Source organism: Rhinichthys klamathensis, unplaced genomic scaffold, assembly GCF_029890125.1.
Source record: "Rhinichthys klamathensis goyatoka isolate OS25496 unplaced genomic scaffold, OSU_Roscu_1.1 h1tg000121l_1, whole genome shotgun sequence".
Classification (NCBI taxonomy): Eukaryota; Metazoa; Chordata; class Actinopteri; order Cypriniformes; family Leuciscidae; genus Rhinichthys; species Rhinichthys klamathensis.
Window position 1 is genome coordinate 1475247 of NW_026606658.1, and position 8826 is coordinate 1484072.

An 8826-nucleotide genomic window follows, 5' to 3' on the forward strand; every position below is an offset into this window, starting at 1 on the left:
AGGTCAACATATGATGTTCTCCCATCACCACAGAACCTAAACCTCTGGGTAGGAGAGGATCCCTCTTGTCCCTTCTGTACATCACCTGCCACATTAAGGCACATTTTGACAGGATGTAAGGTGGCTCTTAGCCAAGGTCGGTTTACTTGGCGCCATGACCAAGTACTGCGGTGTTTGGCTTTAGTATTGGAAGGCAAGCGCAACATGACCAATAAGTTGCCACCTGTTCTAGCAAAACATTACACACAGAAGACAATATTCCTCCGCCCAGGCGAGGAACCACGAAGAAAAGGTGTTAACACCAATTCTCGCTCAGGACAACTGGAAGCTGCTGGGCACTGGAAGATGCTGGCTGATCTTGATCAACGGCTTATTTTTCCACCTGAGATTGCCACCACTAACCTCCGACCAGATATTGTTTTGTGGTCTGGATCAGCACGCATTGTTCAACTGAAGAGTTAACAGTGCCATGGGAGGATGCAGTAGATGAGGCATATGAGAGGAAGAAACTGCGGTATGCTCATCTGGCCACTGAAGCAGAACAGCGAGGATGGAGAGTCCAGGTTTATCCAGTGGAAGTGGGTTGTCGAGGATTTGTGGCACACTCTACAACCCGGTTCCTCAGAGACGTCGGATTCAGTGGCCAAGAGTTGCGTCACACAGTAAAGAGCTTATCTGAAGCAGCAGAGAGGAGCAGCAACTGGCTGTGGTTGAGACGGAAATATTCTGGCTGGCTGTGTACAGGCCGCCACGCTACGGTTTCCTAGAATTCTTGAAAAACTCGAAGAGTCTGTTGGTTTATTTGTATGGTCTGCATAGTAATTACAGTTATTACGTTCCTGTGTATATTGCGTGAATGAGGGTTGGTGTTTGGGCAGATATTGTGTTTTGCGGTAGGTAGTATGCCATACGGAACCGTTGCCACTGAAACTACTTTAACGAAGACAGTGGGGCTCGACAGCCTTAGTCAAACGGGTTGGCGCGTATGGTTGGGTTGCGGAGAGATTGTGAGATTGCGGTTAGGTCACATGTGAACTACGAGGAAGGAGCAACCTCAGCAGCAGGAGGGATGTAAAGGTCAGTAAGCTGGGCTGAGTTGAGGGGGGTGACTCTGGGACGCCAGAGTCACTGTCGAGCCCTCTTGAGGTGTCGTGGGCTAGTCGACGAAACACTGAGGACAGAAGGTGCCCACTTGAAGACCCTAGAGATGTCCCCTACTCTGCTCAATCCAGACGGTTGTCGTGCTGGTCCACTGGGGAGACCACACTGTATAGTTGCAGCCGTTGTGTGTACTGGTATACTGCAGCCGTTAACGCCGGACAGAAGGAGATTCACATCACCATATGGAAAGAAGCGTAAATGGATGGAGAGATGGAGAGAGAGAAGCATAGGTTACTGTAAAGCTACGTCTTAGTTTGTGCTTATCTTGGTGAAAGCCGAGTACAAATCAGCATGAGGTTTAACATCTACTCTCGTGTAATGGAAATCATGATGGGTCATGGTTGAGGCGCTGACAAAAGGTGGTCATTGCGACACTGTTAAGGGATGACACTATGGAGCCATGTGTTTAAAAAACCCCAAAACATTTTCATAGGTATAACATTACATTATCAGCTCTGAAAATACACTAATTTGACTAGAAACACCGGAGACCAAAAAAATGTAAAGGATAATTCCACTATTGGGCGAAACTTCTGCATTCAGGAAATAGGTGGATATTTGTGCATCAATCAAGTCAAAGTATACAAGTTTATTGCAAAAGTTACCTAAAATATTATTCTATTATATTAGATTATATACAACAGTTCTCAAATCTGATTGGCTGAGAGCCTTTTCCTGCCATGCGATATTTCCCCAGTATCAGCATTATAACCGTTTCTGCGTTTGTATCACTCCGCTTGCAATATTTCTCACAGAATGTGTCATGTTGGACGAGCAAACCACCATTATTTTACAAATCCTACTGTTATTGTGTCACGGAATGTAGTTTTAAGAGTTTTTTTCATCAAGTATATCAAGTGGGCAATCTTTGGTCTCATTAGGCCCACTTTTTTCCCAGAGCAAATCGATATTTGGGCAAGGGTAAAGAATAACTTCATATTTAAAGGGTAACTCAACCCCTGGTCAGAGCCTGACTCCACATACTGGCAATATTTGAAAAATGCTGGAAAAGTGGGCAGAGCCCAGTAGGGAAGGGCATGGTGAGCTGGTACCCGCTTACGTCATGCGGTACCACAACATCCAATAGGAAAATTCAACTGCAGTAGCCACCGTTCAACCTGGAGAGGGCAGAACTCAGACGTTTTTACACCATAGTTAAGTTAAGTTAAAGTTAAGTTAAGTTTTATTTCTGTGTCATGCCAAACATTTGGCCCATCCCACATGGGATTACAAGACACCCACAAACTTATTTTACAAACATCTTCCGGTCGCATACAAATCATTCGGAGAAATACATGAATACAAATATATACGATACGATACGATACGATACACACACACACACACACACACACACACACACACACACACACACACACACACACACACACACACACACACACACACACACACACACACACACACACACACACACACACACACACACACACACACACACACACACACACACACACACACACACACACACACACACACACACACACACACAGCATATACAAACAAATCCTCATCTACAAATCACCTCGATAAAGAGCTTTTTTCCTCTTCTCCCAGGCTTTCTCAAGATAGTTGGCTAATTTATGTTTCACATGCGAACAGCCATTTCAATCTTTGAGCATCATCCATATTTACCAAATTAATCTCTGATTTTATCTTACAAAACAAAAAAACACGCTGTTCACAATAAAATGGACAGTAGAAAACAAAATGGAACTCATTTTCTCTATCATTCAAACACATGGGACAGATCCGTTTTTTCCTCTTCTAAATTAACATATCGTCCTGTTTCAACAGTCAAAGGTAAAACACCAGATCTCACTTGAGCACACAGAGATCTTTGCCTTTTTGACAAGTTATATACAACATAATTCTCTGTGCCATATTCTGGTTTTATCATCACAAAAATGCGCAATTTTGGCTTAGATTCCTCCCAAAGCTCTACATGCTGAATCAGCAAGAACCTTAACACCTTTTCTGAAATTCATATGTTGTTCATCAATATAGAAACCTAGATATTTAGATGAGTCTGCAAAGTTCAGCTTGTGTGACCCAATTTTAAACTCATAGATGTTGCGAGTAGTTAAAGGTTTTCTAAAGTGAATTATTTCTGTTTTCTTTCTATTGATAAACAGTCTCCACTTACTACACCAATCATCAATATAGGAGAGCATCCGCTGCATATTATCTTCAGAGGGTGACAGTAAAACTATGTCATCCGCATACAGTAGAATACTTATCATTTCATTTCCACAGGTTATCCCACAATTCAATGATTTAATTTCCTTAATCATTTATATAAATTGAAAATAAAGTGGGGGGCAAAGCATCACCCTGTTTTACCCCTGATGATGTTGGGAACCAGTTTGTGTGGACTTCATTTAATCTAACACATGCTATGGGCTTGTGATAAACAGACTTCAGATAAAAATAATAAATAAAATTAAATAATAAAAATTTCCATTTACCTCATACTCAATAAGTTTATATGCTAAAAGATCCCTATTGATCATATCAAAAGCTTTCTGAAAATCAATAAAGTATGAATATGTAGGCTTATTTTCACTTATTCTTTTAGTTATAATTGTAGACAATACAAAAATGTGATCAAGACAGGATCTTGACTTACGGAAGCCATTTTGTTCTTCCACAAGAAGCTCTTCTTTCTTTATGTACAACATGAGCCTCTCATTAAGTATTGTAGAATACAATTTATAAACTGTGCTCATTAAAACCATATATTGTAGAATTAAAACACTTTATACCCAAATGTCAAAAAATGTACTCGCATTAATAAAGACCCAGTCTTACAGATCATTAACTAAAAAAAAGTTGTTTTAGGGTTTAGTTACCCTTTAACTGAAATCCTGTACTAGCACGGCTGTTGTAGCTACTTTTGACTGACCTGGGGCCTCATGTATCAACACTGCGTACGCACAAAAACACGGCGTACGTCAGCTTTCACGTTCACGGCCAGATGTACTAACAGTGAAATTAACTTAAGAATGTGCGTTCCTCCAAGTAAACTTCATGTCTGGCGTACGTATATTTGTCGTGATTTTTGTCCGTTGGCGACTCATAGAGGCAATAAAGTGAAGTGGCAAACATTACACTACGAATTGTTCTATTGCACCACCAGCTGTCAGATATTGCTTATAATTTGTAATTGATAAATTATTTGACATATTGTCACACGAGTTTTATTAAAATATTATGCAATTAAGTAAGAACATAGGCTATATAAAGCATGTCCAAATTGATACAACCCGTCTAGCAATGGCAGCGTTGGCTTAACTAGGAATAAAAAATAAACTTCATTAATTCGGTCAGTAAAGATAAAAAAAGAAAGTACAATTTTTATTCAGCAAGGACACATTGAATTTGTTTAAAAGTGAGAGTAAATGCATTTATAATGTTACAAAAGATTATAAGGTTTCTATATCTGTTTGATTTAAGTTTTTATTCATTAAAGAATCCTGAAAATACTATATCACGGTTTCCACGAAAATATGAAGCAGAAGCACACCTGTTTTCAACACTGATAATACTCAAAAATGTTTCTTGATCATCAAATCATCAAATTAGAATGATTTCTGAAGGATCATGTGACACTGAAGACTGGAGAAATGATGCTGAAAATTCAGCTTTGATCACAGGAATAAATTACACTTTACTATATATTTACATAGAAGACATTTTCAGTGAAATTTCGTTTCTTGCTTGCTTTAGCCATGTTCTTGCAGGTTTCTTTTGCCAAATTGGACTAATTACCATATTTAAATGAATTTAATTGGGGGAGGAGACTGGGTGTGGCGTTGTGCTCGTGCATGTGCGCTCAATTTTACGTTAATTGGGATGTACAAAGAGAATATGCGTGGCATCCTTCGTACGCAGAGATTCATACATCTGCTTTTTTTTGTGCGTACGCACATTTACAGCTTTGTCCGTACGCAATGTTTTAGTATGAATTCAACGCAAGTCTTTGTACATGAGGCCCCTGTTTGCTTGTTTATTTCCTATTGTACAAACTTCTTACACTTTTATAATGGCTAAAATTGCTTATTTAAATATTATTTTTCAATAATTATTTTATATAAATAACATGCCTTATTTGGTATTGAGAAAGGGTGCGTGGGTTAGCAATTGTGATTTCGAGTTCAGTGACGGTTACATTATTACAACATTAGATGGCAGCAAAGACTATCTTTATGAGTGAGTCAGGAGCAAAGACTTTTATATTGAAAGGGACTTAAGGATGTAAACAATAAGACACATTGACTAGCACTGTCATGGAAAATCCCCTTACTAGTTTAAAGGACAAAGATATCGCTTTCCTCAGCGGACATTCAAACTGATTTTGTGATTTTGAGTATGAGATTCACCTGAAGAATATCAGCTAGATGCAGGTAATGCACTCACTTAGTCGATCTCTCTCTCATAATACTCTACATAATACAATAATCTTCAATGAAGCGACTCAGCGTTCCTTCGTTACTAACGTTACTAACGTTAATGTAGCTCTAAGTGACGTTTTAGAATTAGTAGCGTAGGCTTGGGCTCAAGTGTTAAACTGTCAACTTGAGATTTGAATCCGTGGTGGAAGGAAGTAGTTCTGCACAAAAGAGGGTTTTTAAAGATACACCGTTGTATTTCTTATTTATTTGCTGTCGAACTGTTGTATAAATGCAGTATCACATGGGTAGCCATGCAATATGGCTGTACTGTATATCAGCATGCTGTGGTACTGTATATCAGCATGCTGTGATTACCTAGGCCTGAATCACAGCCGTGCTGATATACAACCATATCGCACTGCAACTCGTGTCTATTGCTCATATATTATTATATTTTATTTTAATATACAGGACAGGTAGAGTACAAAGGCAAATGGTTTATTTATTTAAACTTTAAATTACCAATACAGAATATTCTTTGTGTATTTGTCTAATTTGTTGTGACTTTTCAGTAGGGATAAATGCTAATGAGGCTGACTTCTACAAAATGTATTACCAACTGTGATTGCACTTTTTAAACGATGATGCTTATTCTAGTATCATGCACTGACAGTTTCGCTGTGGGGTTTAGACAATCCATCTGTGCTCTGTCTGTCTGTATTTGCTTTGTATTCCCAAAAGTCAGAGAGTTGTATAAGGAAGGTGAGCAGTCATGCCAACAGCTTAATTTCCAGGGGTGTGCCAAAAAATCGATTCACTGATGAATCTAGATTCTCATTTGCAACGATTCAGAATCGATCTGAAATGTCCAAGAATCGATTTAATAAATAAATAAAATCAGCTGGTTGTTTTTGTAACTATAGCCTCCATTTTTGTAACTATAGCCTATACGGGACGTCCGGACGTCATGCACGCAGTCGGTTTTTGAACGTGAGCGGCAAATCAAAGGAAGCAAATATGGATGCTTCTATGAAGCTTCTGATGCTTCTAAATATGATGCTTCTACATTCATTCTGCCGTGGCCGGCCGCCACACCTAAAATAATCCCGCCACGGCTGCAGCTTCTCAGTGAGGTCCGATATTAATGTGCATACTATTGTTATTGTTAAGCTAAAGGCATAAAAAACATTATAAAGCACCATAAGGTGTTCGCACTATATTCCAAGACTTCTAAAGTCATTCAATAGCATAATGTGAGGTAAAAATGAATATTTAAGTCGTTAGTTAAAGTTAATAGAAACTCATCTCTCCTCAGTCATTCTCCATTCAGCATTCACACAGCGCGTCGCGTTATAGCGTTTTCTAAATCATAATCCTTTCTCCCGGGTGTCTGTTAGATTACAGCACTGGAGAGCGCTATGAATTGTTCTTCATCCGCACTGTAACTGAAATTTAAAACTGTTAAAAGAAAATGCTCAATAAACTGTTGCATATAATTTCTATCACAACGGCCTACTTTACGTCCAGACTGATGCGAGGAAAACAAGATTATATTTTTGAGGAACACAGCTGAGATGAGGGTGACTGATGCGGCACTGTCAGAAAGCTCGAACACATGCAGCGACACTCTGATATTTTACTTCACTTTGTGACAAAGTTGTCATGCCAGTTGCAAGTTATCAATGAAGCTAAATGACCTGGGATCTTCATCACACAGTTAGGAACTACTGAAATTGGATTGTGCGTGTGAGATGGAGAGAAGCGAGCGTGGAGGTTAAGGATGTGATTTGAGAGTAAATGTCATTTTGCATAATGATCGTCAAGTATATGTGTGATGCAGAGTCAGATTTACATAAAGCTAAGTGGTTATGCTACTTGTCCAAGTAGTAAATTAAATGATAGACAAAATGGTTTATTTAAATTTTAAGTATTTTTATTCATTTTGACAGGACTGTAATATAATAAATCTTACCTTTCTACTTTATTGCTGCTAGTCTTAAATTGTTTGGCCCAAAATGAACATTTTGTAGTTATTTTCTGAGTTTCAATGCCATATTCTGTTATTTTTCTGTGGAACACAGAAGAATTTTTGAAGATTCTTCATGCAGCTCTTTTCTGTAAAACGTTTTAGCACCATACAAGCAAGTGCAACACAATCATATGTCATTGTGGCGTATAATTCGTATGAATCTCATTCATAGGTTTTTGTACAATCTGCTTAGGGGTGGACCTTCATGCTTACTTTTCCCCCTAATAATCATGTTTTTTTATATGATTCGCATTTTATGAATTGACTCGAAATTGCCACCTCTGAAGATTAGGTTGATAAAAGTGATGCATCTTGTATGACTTCAGAAGACTTGAATATCACACATTTCCAATAGCTTAATATGAGTAAAAGGCAGAAATTTAAATATTAATTTGAGAACTCGAACTGGTTCACTGAACTGCCAGACTCGGTGATCCTTTTGAAAGTTAACCGCTCACTGAGGGGAGATTATCAGGGATTTTGATTAAAATATTCCCTTTCATCAAACAAATGTATTTTATGACTTCAGTTTGGGGTTTACTTTTAAACTAGTTATTACTTTTATGAGACAAAGGATGCATTACATTGATCAAAAGTGACAGGAAAGACAATTATAATGTTATTAAAGATTTCTAATTAAAACAAATGGTGTTCTTTTGAACTGTTCATTCATAAAAGAATCCTGAAAAAAAAAAAGATTCTTCGAAATATTTCGGATCACGGAACAAGGTCATACGGTTCTGGAACGACATGGTGAGTAACTGACAGAATGTTATTTTTGAGTGAACTACCCCTTTAAACTCTTTTCATGTTATCTCTATTAAAAAAATAATAATATTTTTTTACAGTTTGGAAACACGACTTTCCAAGAGTCAACTAATTATAGAAACCTAATTCTCAACTTTGTTTGAACCTGCTGAGGTAGGTAGGAGTAAATATCTCAGGTTCCCATCTGTCTTGGGACTTGGTTTGACAGCAGAACATCCTGAAAATTGGGCTGTTTTGGAATCTCGCTACACACACAGAGTTAGTGTTGTTGTGAATCCCAAACACGAACATCAAGTCCCTGCTGAATAACTAAATATGAGAATTATACAGTGTGATTCACAAAGCAACTGACACGCAGACACCACCTCTTCGTAAAAATGCACTACGTGAGAGTAAAATAAATGGCCTAAAGCAAGCATAAGCCTTTTTGTCAGGAAGTTAAAGTCTGGGAAAGGG